At 43.0% G+C, this 14,582-nt stretch overlaps 1 long non-coding RNA gene across 1 annotated transcript; it reads left to right on the top strand.

The window, feature by feature from the left end:
• Positions 1 to 3,818: 3,818 nt before the first annotated feature.
• Positions 3,819 to 4,441, top strand: LOC122482678. The gene is made up of 2 exons (XR_006297205.1): positions 3,819 to 3,909; positions 4,146 to 4,441. It is a non-coding gene; the product is annotated as an uncharacterized LOC122482678 (long non-coding RNA).
• Positions 4,442 to 14,582: the final 10,141 nt, after the last annotated feature.

Here is a 14,582-nt window from a genome sequence, read left to right on the forward strand (position 1 = left end):
TATATATATATATTTTTTTTTTTTCATCTTTTTTCCCCTCAGAGAGTCCCCCTTAAAATTTCTTGCTGGTTTAATGGTCACAAACTCCTTTAATTTTTGTCTGGGAAACTTTTTATCTCTCCTATTTTGAATGACAGCCTTGCTGGATAAAGAATTCTTGGCTACATATTTTTCTGATTCAGCACACTGAATATATCCTGCCACTCCTTTCTGGCCTGCCAAGTTTCTGTGGATAGGTCTGCTGCAAACCTGATCTGTCTTCCCTTGTATGTTAGGGACTTTTTTTCCCTTGCTGCTTTCATGATTCTCTCCTTGCCTGAGTATTTTGTGAATTTGACTATGATATGCCTTGTTGACAATCGGTTTTTGTTGAATCTAATGGGAGTCCTCTGTGCTTTCTAGATTTTGATGTCTGTGTCTCTCCCCAGGTTAGGAAAGTTTTCCACTATGATTTGCTCACATAACCCTTCTACCCCTATTTGTCTCTTTTCCTCTTCTGGGACCCCTATGATTCTGATGTTGTTCCTTTTTATTGAGTCACTGATTTACCTAACTCTTGAATCGTGCTCTTTTGCCTTAATCTCCCTTTTTTTTCTGCTTCATTATTCTCTATATTTTGTCCTCTATATCGCTGATTCTCTGTTCTGCCTCATCCATCTTTGCTGCCGCTGCATCCATCCATGATTGCAACTCAGTTATAGCATTTTAAATTTCATTCTGGCTATTTTTTACTTCTTTTATATCTGCAGAAAGGGATTCTAATCTATTTTCAACTCCAGCTAGTATTCTTATTATCGTGATTCTAAATTCTGGTTCAGACGTCTTGTTTGTATCTGTGTTGGTTAAATCCCTGGCTGTCGTTTCTTCATTCTCTTTCTTTTGGGGTGAATTCCTTCGCTTTGTCATTTTGAAGGGAGAAAAGGAATTAATGAGGTAGAAAAATTGAAAGAAAAACAATTAAAATCAAAAAAATATTAAAATTAAAAATTAAACACACGCACACACAAATCGAATAGATGATGCTAGATCTTAGGTGTGCTTTGGTCTGGGTGTTGAAAGTGCTTTGATACATTAGAGAAAAAAAAAGGGGGAGGAAATCATTTGAGAATTTGAAAAAATGAATACGCTGAAGTAGACTAAAATGAGATGATGGGGGTAAAATAGAATTTGAAAAAATATACACAAAAGTAACGAATATAGTAGAAAAAATTAAAGAAAGGTATTTTTAATAAAAACTAAAAATAAATATGAATTTTTTCTTTTTCTTTTCAAGAAACAAGAAAAGAAATGAAAAAGAAAAAAGATTAAAAAAGAAAGAAAAAAAGGAAATCGTTTGAAAATTTGAAAAAATGAATACACTGTAGTAGACTAAAATAAAATGATGGAAGTAACATAGACTTTGAAAACATTTACATAAAAGCAAAAAATATAGTAAAAAAATTAAATAAAAATATTTTTAATAGAAATTGAAAGTAAAAATGAAGTTTTTCTCTTTCTGCATTCAAGAAAAAGAAAAGAAACAAAAAAGAGAAAAAAAGAAAAAGAAAGAAATAAAAAGGAAATTGTTTGAAAATTTGAAAAGGTGAATACACTGAAGTAGACTAAATAAAATGATGGAAGTTAAAATAGAATTTGAAAAAATTTACACGGAAGTAAAAAATATAGTAATAAAAATTAAAGAAAAAAAAATATATTTTAACCTTTATTTATTTTTGAGACAGAGAGAGACAGAGCATAAACGGGGGAGGGTCTGAGAGAGGGAGACACAGAATCTGAAACAGGCTCCAGGCTCTGAGCTGTCAGCACAGAGCCCGACGCGGGGCTCGAACTCATGGACCGTGAGATCATGACCTGAGCCGAAGTCGGACGCTTAACCGACTGAGCCACCCAGGCTCCCCAAAGAAAAATATTTTTAATAAAAATTGAAAATAAAAATGAATTTTTTCTCTTTCTGTATTCAAGAAAAAGAAAAAAAGTATAAAAGAAAAAAAGAAAGAAAAAAAGGAAAGAAAGAAAATTGAATAGATGAACCTGCTAACAGATTGAAGTAGGACTGGAATTGCTTCATTTTCTCCTAGAAGTCAATCTATGTAGCTCTTTATAGTCCATAAATTAAGCCGGTGGTGAGACTTGTGTTCTTGAAGAGGGAAGTTGGCCCAGTTGGGCGGGGCTTAGTGTAATGGCTCCGCTCTCCACTAGATGGCGCTGCTAGCCTGCTGGGGTGGATTGTTGGGCGCTCATAGGTGCGTATGCCCATGTGCAGGAGCGGTGAAAATGGCGCCACCCAGCTACCCAGTCTGTTCTCCTGGATCAGCAATTGCGCACCTGTCCTCTGTCTTCAGCTCTTGTCCACTCCCTGCTTTTTCACTCTCCGTGACCAGGCCCCAGGCAGTACCTCTCTCCTGAGTTTTGTCTCAGATGCGGCTGTTTTCCCCAGCCCCTTACTTCCGAAGGACTGCAGCTTTGACCTGTTCCGCTCCTCTGCGGGGGGCGGGGGAGGGGAGGGGGGTCTCACTGAACAATGGCCAAATGAGCAATGGCCGAATGTCAGTTGCACCCAGGAACGCTTGCTGGGCCCTGCTGCCGCCGGTGCTCTGAGACTGTGGCCAGGTGCCAGCCCACCCCAGAAAATGTTCGTGAGACAGTGTAGCAGCAGCATTTCAGGGATTATGGAAAATCACAACACACATCTGGCACCAGGCTTCACCCTCGACGACCTTGTTTCAGCACCAGCAAGTGTGGCTGTTTTCTGGGGTCTGTTGGGACCAGGTGGCTTCAACAGTCTCTACCAAATGTCCTTCCAGCAGTGGAACCACTTTTCCCCATGTGGCCCGAGAACCTCATGGACCCCACTCTGCTCCTGGGGATTCACCCTTCCCACCAGTGCACCACCAGGTATCGAGCTGAGGAGTTCCAGCCTTTGCACTTCCCTTGTTTACAGTCTTAATGGAATTTAAACCCTCTCCTTTCTCCCTTTTTAGTTTAGTCCCTGCGGCTGTGTCCAATTTACCACTTTCTTTTCAGCTTTTGGGGAGGGGTGCTTTTCCCGTATTCTGCCCCCCTCCCCAGTCTCTATCCTCTCTCCACCCGCAAAAGTGGTTCCCTACCCTCAGCGGCTTCTGGCTCCCCAAATTCGCCTCTCCATGCCACGTACCTGCTGAATTCTGTGGTTCAGGTTGTGCAGACTGGCAGTTAAAGCAATTTTAAAAAGAACATCACAGATAAAGCCTCCTGGGTTGTCTTTTAGCTATTGAATGGTCCACCAGAGAATTAGCCCATTCTTCACTCAACACCCGGCCTAGAACTGGAAATCATGAGGATATCCTAATGTTAGGATGTCCTCCCTCTAGTCACTTTTTTTTTTTTACCTTCTCAGGCATCCCAGAAGCCCCACATTGGGGCACAGATCCAAATTCTCACTCTTTATTCCTGACTTGGAGGCAGCCTTAAATGCAGCCCCCATTACTGCCCTACGTTTCTGCCCTTGTAAGGTGAGCTCCCAACTGCATGGCCTCCTTCGCATCCCCATTGAGGCCTGGGGCAGCTTTAAATCCAGGAAACAGCCCCCTTGAGCCTTGTGGGAACTTCATCAGCTCTCCAGAGCCAAAGGGATCTCCTGTGCACCAGGAATCTTCAAACTCTGGTCTAGCTACTGGAAATGCACCATAAAGAGCAAGGAGTAGGGCAAGTGAAAACAGGGTGGGGTGGGAGACAACTAGCCCCCCCCCCCCCCGCACCTGAGGTTTGTCTATGACACATCTCTGGGGGGACAGGTCACAAAGGCTGAGTAGGGCATGGGGTTTGCGGGCAGAGGGAAGACAAGCGTTGACCATCTGTTCTCTCCCTCCTTTCCATCCCCCCTTCCTTTTCCCTTTCCTTCTTTGCCCTTACTTCTAAAAGTCTAATTAGGTGAGAGGAAACTACATGAATTTGTATGCTTTCCATGTCTTTGCAACTAAAGTTTGAAAATTTAATACTTCAAAGGCTGTTCTTTGCTCTTTCTCCTTCTCTTCCGCCTTGAGAACTTTTCCTGCAAGTGAGACCTCTGACCCCTGGCTGGTGATAGGATCCTTGGACTTGAACTGCAAGGCATGTGATTTATCTCATACTTTGATTGCCAACATAATTTTCCATTTATTTTACAGAAACAGTTTTATTGAAACAGTGGAGAAAGTGATGGCTCCCACCCCACTTCAGAAACAACCTTGCTTGGTGATTAGTCATTCAGTTCCTGTCGATTTACTACTGGCAAAAAGGACATTTTAATTATAAAGAAAGACCATAGAAAAGCTGCATTTTCTGCAACATATCTTTCTGGAACCAATGAAGCCCCAGGTAGAACTCTAGGAGTCAAATGAGAACAGAGTATAGCAGACTTTCATCCTGATGCAACTTTAAAAGACAAGGGAATAAAACGTGCATTTATTAGAGGAAAGCTGTACACCTGTTTTTCTCCACTTCAGTTTTTTTGTGCTCAAATGGGAGATCTGGGGTTCCCACAGCTGGCAGAGTTCCTGGAGACCCTCCAGCCCAGGTTCTTGAATAAAGAAATTCTCAACAGGAGTGAGCCAGCAAGACTGAGTCTCAGGGCAAAGCCTGATATGGTTGGAAGCCAGGAGTTGACCCAGGTTGAGAAAGGCAGGGCCAGGATGTGCCTAGGCCAATGGCAGAAGGAAACTATCCAAGGAAGGAATGGAAGTCAGGGAGCTGTCAGAAAGGGGGGCAGGGGTGGGCATTAGCAGGCCTGTAGAGCAAGATCGTACAGCTAAAGGTCCAGCTGGTAACTGAACTGAGGTCAGAGGGTAGGGTGTAAGATAACAGAGAGTGGTGGGGACTGTGTCAAAGTGGCAGCTAAGTGCCTCTGTCTGAAGGTTGCTAGCTCTCCTCAGATCCAGTGACTTGTGGCCATGAAGGAAGGAATGCAGGCCCATCATGACCATATCTTAACATTGTTAAAGAAAAGCATGAGACCTTGAGTTTTACTTGAAACATCCCCGGTTTGGAACACTGGACAAGTCAACGAAATATGGGTTGGTTGGGGTCCTGTGACAAAGTCTGTGGCCTGTATAAAATCAAATGTCAAGGCAAAACTCAGATGGATACATGAGAGAAGTAGGCACAAAGTGGGCGCAGATGGGAGTAGCTTGGGCTCCAGGGAGAGGTGAGGTCAGAGGGCAAAGGGCTGGCTTCGTGGGAGGCACACAGCTTGGCCACAGTCTTTCAGCACAACCCTTCTTCACTACCATGGAGGCTTCAGGCCATCAGCCCCTTCTCTGCTCCCCCAGCACCAGCGTGAAGGCAAGGTTGTCACAACAGCCTAAAATCCCCTATGGGATCTGGACCCCCCGATTCTCTGGCATCATCCCCTCCTACTCTCTCTTCCTTTCCGGCACTCCAGCCACAAGAGCCTCTGTGGTTCCTTGGATGTACCAGGCACATCTCTCCGGTAGAGTCTCCGCATGGCCGTTCCTTCTGCTTAGCACGCTCTTCCCCCACATCTCCACATGGCAGATTCCCCACCTGCTTCTAGTCTTTGCTCAGTGTCCTCTTCTGACCTCTCTCTATGCAAGTTCAACCTACAGCTGCACCTGGTTGGCTTCTCAGTTCTTATTTTCTTTTTCCAAATCAATCACCACCTCCCAAATATTACACAATTTACTTGTTTATTGTGTGTCTCATGCAACTAGAATGTAAGCTCCTCCAAGGTGAAGGTTTTTGTCTGTTTGGCTCAGATGGCTGGAACATAGTTTTTCACATTAAGAGGCACTCAGTGAATATTTACTGAAAGCAAGTATGAATTCATATTTCTTCCTCCTGTCATGTAGCTCTGGGGGGAGCCGCTCTTCCCTTCCCTATTTTATTCCTCCTCTGTGTTTCCCAGAGTTCAACTCAGGTCAGCAAATGTTTGTTGAGTGACCATGCTATGCTAAGCCTCAGAGAGAGTTCTGATAGCATAGGGACAAAGGGAAACAGTGCCTGCCCTCAAAGAACTTATCATCTAAGAGGAGATGCATGGTAAGTATTATTACAGGGGATGTCCAAGGGTCTGTGGAGAATCAGAGGAGGACCACTTGAACTGGTCTTAAAAGATGTGCAGAGCTTAGTGGGAGAAGAGGACATGCTAGGTGTCCAGGGGGTGGGGCCAGGCGGGGGGCAAGAGTAAGTCAACAGGAAGGATGCTGTGAACTTAACTTTGTGGGGTGTTTAAAATGAACTACTTATAGGACATTGGCTGATGCCCCTGTGACAATATGTTCATTGGCATTTTGATGCTTTCTATGACTCTGCAGTTAAAATTTGCAAATTTAGTATTTCAAAGGCTGTTCTTTGCTCTTCCTCCTCCTCTTCTGCTTTGCGAACTTTTCCTGCAAGTGAGACCCCTGACCCCTGGCTGGTGATAGGATCCTTGGACTTAAACTGCAAGGCATGTGATTTATCTCATGCTTTAATTGCCAACATAATTTTCCATTTATTTTCCAGAAACAGAAGTTTTATTGAAACAGGGAAACAAGTGATGTGAGCAAAGCATTATTCCTACATGTCACTTGTACTATGACGGCTTTTGAAAAATAACATTAACTCTTATATACAGAATAAGTATGCTCTCCTTTTACTGCGGTTGTCAAGGATGCTGACTTCACTGCATCAAAACACTGAAGGTCTTTTTTTTTCCCCTTGAAATTGATCTAATTATTCAGTAGGTGTTTCACTTCCTTCTTCTTTTTTTAAAAGTTTATTTATATTTGGGGCATCTGGGTGGCTCAGTCGGTTGAGCGTCTGACTTTGGCTCAGGTCATGATCTTGTGGCATGAGTTCGAGCCCTGCGTCCGGCTCTGTGCTGACAGCTCAGAGCCTGGAGCCCATTTCAGATTCTGTGTCTCCCTCTCTCTGACCCTCCCCCCTCACACTATCTCTCTCTCTCTCCCCCCTCAAAAATAAATAAACTGAGAGAGAGAGTGAGACAGGGGAGAGGGGGAGACAAGGAATCTGAAGCAGGCCCCAAGGTCTGAGCTGTCAGTACAGAGCCCTCCACAGGGCTCGAACCCACAAACTGTGAGATCATGACCTGAGCCAAAGTCAGATGCTTAACCAACTGAGCCACCCAGGTGCCCCTGTTCTCAGCTGTTTTCAGTGGAAAGTGTGAGTTTGCCTTTGTACGGTTTCCTGGGCTGTACATGGCAGGGATGAAAAATTAAACTGTCACGTGGAGTTGGGGTGCTTCTAGAAGTAGGAGGATCCCTCTGATTTCCAACCTCTCAAATTCCCTGTATAAATGGAACTGATTATCCCCTTGACTCCTGAAGCACAGTGAACCATGTTCCTTAGCAAGAGGTATTTCAAATGTTCTAAATGTGACTTGACCAGTGTAAGAATAGTACTTCTCGGGAACAACTTGAGCTCCTCAATTGGCACCTTTAAAAAAACCTTCTGGTACAAATTCAGACTTATGCTGAGTACAGCCTTTTAACCCAAAACTTTAAATACGGATCTGGAAATAAATTCTTTTTTTTTTTCCAGTCATAATAAGCAAATATTTACCGAGTGCCTCATTATATAGGCATATGCTACTAGGTATTAGATATACAGAATTAATAGGACATAACCCTTTTTAGAAAAGTGTTCAGATTATAAGTCAGGTAGCTACAGGTTCATATATAATGTATATTTCTATGAACACAGTATATATATGTGTGTATATATATATACATATAATTTAATATATGTAATATAATAGGTATATTACACAGTTGCATTATAAATACAAAGGAAATCATGTGGACATAGATGAATGTACAAGCCTTAAAAACAAACTTTTACATTTTTTCTAGTACATTTTTTTCCTAATTAAAACTAAAAAACATTATATATACACAGAACTTCTGAGAAAGTATCTGAAGCGAACCATATTTTTGTTTCTTTGTGGGGTACACAGGAAGAATGTTTAACCCCACATTCTACAAAAAGACATTTTTTTTTTCAACGTTTATTTATTTTGGGGACAGAGAGAGACAGAGCATGAACGAGGGAGGCGCAGAGAGAGAGGGAGACACAGAATCGGAAACAGGCTCCAGGCTCCGAGCCATCAGCCCAGAGTCTGACGCGGGGCTCGAACTCACGGACCGCGAGATCGTGACCTGGCTGAAGTCGGACGCTTAACCGACTGCGCCACCCAGGCGCCCCTACAAAAAGACATTTGAATGCAGGACAGAAAAAGTAAATATAAGCAAAAAGAGGCTTCTAAATAACGGGGGAAAACTCATCCTGGTTCTAATTAACATAGAAATTATCATTTTTATTCCTCAATCCAATACTGAAGCCAATAGCCACCGTACTGCAAGGGAAAAATGTTATTTTATAGTAGGAGATTTTACGCTGGCTATTCACACAGTATACAGTTGAGTGAAACAGCCAGGAGGTACCTCAAAAGCTAGAATTAATCTGCAGTTGGTGGCAACTTTAATTCTCTGAAGACCAAACTTTGGCCAATTGTAGAGAGAGTAAGTGAGCAGTGGACGGACTGTGGTAACAGGGTGTGACTGGAGTTCTCGAAAAGGTGTGGAATCAGTATGGGGGGTCAATGAATAGGACAGAGGCAGGAGTAACGACCAAAGGGAATCTGGATCCCCACGAGAAAATATCAGATTTCTCAAATCCTAAGACACCTTCAGTTACAAAATACCACCAATTTATAAACAGCTCGGGGAAAAGAAACACCACAATACAGAACACACATTTTTACATTTCTACTCGTCTTTATCTGTATAATTATGCACTATTTCCCCTTTTCAGTAATATAACCGAACCTCGAGTCTAAGTTTAAAACATTGAGTACAATTTTTTTTTATCTGAAATGTTTTGGCCAATAACAGCTATGCTTACTGTCACATGATACATTGATTTTTCACAAATTGTGCGTTTGACCTCTTTGACACCTTTATTGCCTTCAGGATTGGCAACGTAATTTTGAGTCATACGAAAAAGAAAACTCCATCTGCATTTCCTATTTGGCTCCTGTAATATTTTTTTTTCTCCACTGAAAATGACTAAAAAGTAAACTAGTGTTCTTGAGTAGAAAGACTTAAACCAGGTCCATCAAAAGGCTTTCTCCTGTCCCCATGCTGTACAGCTTACATAAGTCCTCTCATGACTGAGCAGTAACTGAAAAACCCTTTTCTGGGTGTGCATGTGGGATACCACCAAGAGGTGCTTTAAATACACATTATTCTTTATTCAAGACAAAGCACATCTTGACATTTGATTTCTATGAGCCACTCTACTGTTACTTCCTTCTAGAGTGGAAGGAGATTATTTTGCACCTACTGTGTGCCGGGCATTGGGCTGGTACCCTCTAACGGCCAATTTCATTTATTCTTTACAATGCTGCTGAAAGGTACCATTATACTCTTTCTGTAGTTGGAGAAATGGAGGGTCAAGTAGTTGTATAACTTGTTTGCAGTCACATAGACGGTTAGAGTTTAAACATGAATTTGACTGATTCTGAAGTCCATGAGGTCAAAGAAGTCTTCAGCTGTGGTTTTCTCCCTCTGCAATCAAATGAAGAATAGGTCCTGGGAACTCTCCAAATAAGTACCGCACCACTGACAACGATTCTATTCTCTTTGGCCTTATCTGCCCTACTCTGTCTTGATCAGTTCACCTCACCTGATGCCCTGACCCAGGAACCATCTGACCCAATGACTCGTCACTCCACATTTCTCTGGCCTCAGAGGTGGATTTTCCATCCACTAAAGCCCTTGAAGTCTTTCCTGACCATACCCTCCCCCAATCATTCATTATTTTGTTTCTTCTTTATAATCAAATACATTTTTTATCCTGTCTTATGGCATTCATATTCTAGCTTGCATTATAGAGTTGTCCTATTTTCTTCCCATAGTTTGTCGGGAAGAAAATAGTTTCTTCCCATAGTTTGTTGGGAGGCCATGAGACCAGCACATATGGCTTTGTCGACCCTTCAAAAGGGGACCTGTCAGTAGTACCAGCAGCATGACCAAGTCACATGAGTGACCGGATTCTAGTCCACTCATAACACCTCTTTCCAGAGCTTCTATGGCCTCTTAATTGGTGTACTTCCAGCCTACCATTACCACAGTTAATACCCAGAAGGACTATGGGCCATTCGAAAGAATTTTTAGGAAATCCTTCTGTGTAACAAAGAACAACACACGATATATTCCACAGATGCATAAATCTGTAATTTATATGTGCACCTTATGCTTGTAGCTTATATTTTGTAACACCAAGCCAGTGCTTTACCCTGCCTTTCTGAACATCTTGGTTCTAGAGTTACATGAAGGGAAAGAAAAATGATCTTTTCAACCTAAATTTACACTAATCAAAAGAGAGGCAGTATTAAGCCTCAAACCAAAATAGAAAGCAAAAAATGACTCCAGACCTTAGATAAGGAAATACTTGTGTCAGAGATGGCTTCTAGCCAAATGAATTAAAGGGAGCAGAGGAAGGCTCGAAAGCTTCTGTCAGGTGGACTGGCTTAGCTAGCATGCAATCTTCTTAAAATCCCAACCCTTCCCTCATTTCTCCTTCCAGCATTTCAGCCTGTGCCCTTCAAGGAGACAGAACATCAAAGCCATGTCTTGGCTGTTTACCATCCTTTTTTCTGTGTATATTGACCCATCTTTTATCACTTCTGCAAACCACTATTCAGTCCTGATGCTCCAAGATGTCAAAGCCAAGTTTATTATCAGAGAATCACACGACTACCATTGATACCAGGACCCATGTTAGTAGCTATCTCTTGGGAAGTGTTAAGGTCAAAAGAATGGATATGATAGGTCACCCCAAAGCTTAGGAACATCTCCAAATGCATGGAAGTTGGCCAGTAAAGAAGCCGGCTTATATTTGTTCTAATACCTGCATGACTAGGGGTGCCTGGGTGGCTCAGTCGGTTAAGCATCTTGCTTCCAGCTCAGGTCATGATCTCATGGTTTGTGAGTTCAAGCCCCGCATCAGGCTCTGTGCTGACAGCTCAGAGCCTGGAACCTGCTTTGGATTCTGTGTCTCCCTCTCTCTCTGGCCCACTCCCCCCACTCATGCTCTCTTTCTTCCTCTCAAAAATAAACATTAAAAAAATTAATACCTACATGACTAGATTTATTTTGACAAATTCTACCCTGCCCCACACCCACCCATGTTGCTCTTGTTATACTTAAGGGAATTAGCCTTCTTTGGAACACATTTAGAAAACGTTAGGGGCGCCTGGGTGGCGCAGTCGGTTAAGCGTCCGACTTCAGCCAGGTCACGATCTCGCGGTCCGTGAGTTCGAGCCCCGCGTCAGGCTCTGGGCTGATGGCTCGGAGCCTGGAGCCTGTTTCCGATTCTGTGTCTCCCTCTCTCTCTCTGCCCCTCCCCCGTTCATGCTCTGTCTCTCTCTGTCCCAAAAATAAAATAAAAAACGTTGAAAAAAAAATTAAAAAAAAAGAAAACGTTAATGTCCCCTTCTGGTTCATGGCTCTAGCCCTTCCTTCTCACATTCTCAATTTCCTGGGAGATCTCATTGTACTACCCTCCCTAAACAAGTTCTATTTTTAGGAAATACAGTTCACAACAAAAATATAGTCAGGATATGGTCTCTGGAAGTCTCTGCCAGGTGCAGCCGTCTTCTTAAGCCTCAACATTCCTGGAGAATGTGGCACTCTAAAATTTCCATTTAAAACTAAAACTCCAAAAATATTTCAGGTAAGAGTAGGTGGCTTTTTATTTGGTGCAATAGCTCCTTGTGAGAAACTATTTATAGGTGGGCCATCCTGCCATGGACCAAACATGGACCTGTTTGCCATATTTTAAGTAGATTTTTTTTTCCTCCCATCAGCAAACTTTGCTCCTTTGGAAATGCTGTATGATATTCAAAATAACTTACATCAGAGAAAAATGTCTTGTTTGAAGAGCGTGAGTGACTTCTCACTTCAAAATATGTCAGCCTGGGGGTGCCTGGGTGGCTCAGTCGGTTAAGCGTCCGACTTCAGCTCAGGTCACAATCTCGCAGTCCGTGAGTTCGAGCCCCACATCGGGCTCTGGGCTGATGGCTCAGAGCCTGGAGCCTGCTTCCGATTCTGTGTCTCCCTCTCTCTCTGCCCCTCACCTGTTCATGCTCTGTCTCTCTCTGTCTCAAAAATAAATAAATGTTTAAAAAAAAATTAAAAAAAAAACCAAAATATGTCAGCCTGTCTATTCCTAAAAGCTCAAAGGAATCTGGCCACAGCTCTATCCAGAGCCTACAGAGGGAGTTGCAACTTTAAATATTCTTTTATTCAGTCAGTCAGTTAGTCAGTAAATATTTATGGAGCACCTACTTTGTGCCAGACTCTTTTCATGAAGCTGGGGATAACGGGTGAACAAAGACAGAAAAGGTCTATGACCTTTTGGATCTTCCACTTTGGCGGAAAGGAACAGGAATTAAATAAATGGAAACATCCCAGCGTGTCATAAATTCTTTGAAGGAAATAAAGCAGGTTAGCAGAAAGAAGGTGATTTATGGAGGCAGGAGAAGAGAGGCCTCTTTGAGGAGATGATGCCTGAACCAAAACCTGAATGAACCAGACAAACTAGACTTGTGTAAGGGGAGAAGACTGTAGACAGAAGGACCAGCAGGTGCAAAAGCCCTGAGATGGGAGTGAGCATGTGACTTTCCAGGTACAGAAAGAATGTGTTTGCTTGTAGATGGAACAAGGTAGGGGGGTGGCTGGGTATGAAGTTAGAGACCAGACCAAGTAGGGTCTTGAAGGCTAGGGTACAGTACAGCATTTTATTCTAGGACAATGGGAAGGACAATGGGAAGCCATTGGAGGAGGACTGCCTCAGGGGCATGCTATTATTTATGTATTTATTTATTTGTTTATTTATTTATTTTTATGTCATATTTTATTTTATTTTTTAATGTCTATTATTATTTTTTATTATTTTTGAGACAGAGAGAGAGAGAGAGAGAGAGAGCATGAACAGAGGAGGGACAGAGAATTGGAAACACAGGATCTGAAGCAGGCTTCAGGCTCTGAGCTGTCAGCACAGAGCCCGACTCGGGGCTTGAACCCACAAACTGTGAGATCATGACCTGAGCGGAAGTCAGACACTGAGCCCACCGAGTCACCCAGGTGTCCCTATTATCTGATTTATATACCACTAGTCTATACCAGCACTGAAGTAACTTTTTGCGGCATTTTATTTAGAACCTTGGGATCACCTATCCTGACCACATCCACTTCCCTATCGACCTCGGTTGAGCCCCGAAGTTCGAACCCCTGCAGTCACCCATCCTCTGCTGGGGCTTTATCTCCCAATACCCCACCCTGTTCCTTCAAAATATGTCCACTCTGTCTACTAGAATCTCCCATTCCATAATCAACATTCCACCCTCATTATTTGTTCCCTTCACCTTTTTGTCTTCACTGTAGAACAAGATAGTCCTTGCAGGTGCTGCCTTGCTGCGTTCTTCCTGAGCATTACTGGCTTGCTCTCCTGAGGCATTAGGTGACAGTGGGCATCCTCTATCCCACCACCCCCCCACACACAGCAGCTTCCACCTGCTGCTGCTTCTTTCTTGCCTTGCCTTGATGATGCTGTATTCTGGTTTACAACATAGCTCTCTGATAAGTCCTTCCAAGTCATCTTTGTTAATTCAGTTCATTTTCCTTCTGCTTGCCCCTTGAGTTCTGGGGTGCTTGGGACCATTTCTGTTACACACTTTTCCTGGACTGTCTAGTTTTCCTTCCATAGAGTCAGTCTTCATCCATAACCTGACCCTCCAATTCATGTTTCCAGTTCAGACTTCTTCCTCGCATTCCAGACTCTTAAATTTGATGGCCTCCTGGAACCCTCCGTTGGAACATACCATGGGCACTTTTAAACTCACAATGTCAAAACAATTTATTCGTCTTGACTCTCATCCAAACTGCTCTTCTTCCAACAGTTTCTGACTCTGTTGAATGGTGTTACCTAGTTATCCAAGCGAGAAACCTGGGAGGCACCCTGGCTCCTCACTTCTCCTTGACTCCCAGCCATCCTCTAAATTCCATCGCTTTTACCTAAAAGTTGCTCATATTTCCATCGCCTTAGTTCCGGTCGTCATCACCTCTTATCTGATGGTACTAACTGACTGACAAGCATCCTTGCCTCCGGGCTTCCTTGTCAAATTTTTTACACAGTTACCAAGAGTGACCTTTCTTAAAACTGGAGCACACATTTGTTGTTCTTACCTGGTCAGTATCCATTTACCCCCTACTGTCATGATAATATACTTATGTGAAGGAGCCCACTTCCCCCATCTTCTCTGGGCCAGACTCTGGTTCAAGGGGGTGGTTCACAGTAATTGGTTGAGAGAGGACATGTGACCAAATTGGTCTAAACAGAAGGGGAAAGGGTCCAGGGTCTTGCTTGAGTGAGAACTTCCAGGAACAAAAGCTCTGGTTCTACCAGATTTAATTGTGGATAGACATAGGCTCAGAACTGCCGCCTCAAAGAGCCAGAGAATGAAACCAACACTTAAGAGAGCAGAACCAAAAGATGGAGAAGGACCTTCCAGATGAGCTAATTTAAGCCCTATGTCAAGA

This window comes from Prionailurus bengalensis, chromosome D1 (genome assembly GCF_016509475.1).
Source record: "Prionailurus bengalensis isolate Pbe53 chromosome D1, Fcat_Pben_1.1_paternal_pri, whole genome shotgun sequence".
Taxonomy (NCBI): Eukaryota; Metazoa; Chordata; class Mammalia; order Carnivora; family Felidae; genus Prionailurus; species Prionailurus bengalensis.